A 1,010-nucleotide genomic window follows, 5' to 3' on the forward strand; every position below is an offset into this window, starting at 1 on the left:
ATATGAGCAGGAGCAAGGATAAGAACATTCTTGTGGAAGCAGATCCAGAACCTGAAAGGACTCTGAAGAGAAAATTAAGAGAAGCTAAAATACAACAATCCAAAAATAACCTTTCAGAAATTTTCGAACAGGAAGAGGAGATGGCAGCCGAAAATAATAATAATGTAATGAAGATGCTTGGTGACTTTACTGCACCTAATTCCAATTTACATGGAAGAAGCATCTCCATTCCTGCCATTGGAGCAAACAACTTTGAGCTGAAACCTCAATTAGTTTCTCTGATGCAGCAGAACTGCAAGTTTCATGGACTTCCATCTGAAGATTCTTTTCAGTTCTTAACTGAATTCTTGCAGATATGTGATACTGTTAAGACTAATGGAGTAGATCCTGAAGTCTACAGGCTCATGCTTTTCCCTTTTGCTGTAAGAGACAGAGCTAGATTATGGTTGGATTCTCAACCCAAAGACAGCCTGAACTCTTGGGATAAGCTGGTCACGGCTTTCTTAGCCAAGTACTTTCCTCCTCAAAAGCTGAGCAAGCTTAGAGCTGATGTTCAAACCTTCAGACAGAAAGAAGGTGAATCTCTCTATGAAGCTTGGGAAAGATACAAATAGTTGACCAAAAAGTGTCCTCCTGACATGCTTTCAGAATGGACCATCCTGGATATATTCTATGATGGTTTATCTGAGCTATCAAAGATGTCACTGGACACTTCTGCAGGTGGATCCATTCACCTAAAGAAAACGCCTGCAGAAGCTCAAGAACTCATTGACATGGTTGCTAATAACCAGTTCATGTACACTTCTGAAAGGAATCCTGTGAGCAATGGGACGCCTATGAAGAAGGGAGTTCTTGAGGTTGATACTCTGAATGCCATATTGGCTCAGAATAAAATATTGACTCAGCAAGTCAATATGATCTCTCAGAGTCTGCATGGAATGCAAGCTGCATCCAACAGTACTCAAGAGGCTTCTTCTGAAGAAGAAGCTTATGATCCTGAGAACCCTGCA

General features: G+C 40.9%; 1 non-coding gene across 1 annotated transcript; it reads right to left on the reverse strand.

The window, feature by feature from the left end:
- Nucleotides 1–536: 536 nt before the first annotated feature.
- Nucleotides 537–644, reverse strand: LOC112774965 (small nucleolar RNA R71). Its single transcript, XR_003189418.1, has one exon. It is a non-coding gene; the product is annotated as a small nucleolar RNA R71 (small nucleolar RNA).
- Nucleotides 645–1,010: the final 366 nt, after the last annotated feature.

This window comes from Arachis hypogaea, chromosome 18 (assembly GCF_003086295.3).
Source record: "Arachis hypogaea cultivar Tifrunner chromosome 18, arahy.Tifrunner.gnm2.J5K5, whole genome shotgun sequence".
In the NCBI taxonomy this organism is placed as follows: Eukaryota; Viridiplantae; Streptophyta; class Magnoliopsida; order Fabales; family Fabaceae; genus Arachis; species Arachis hypogaea.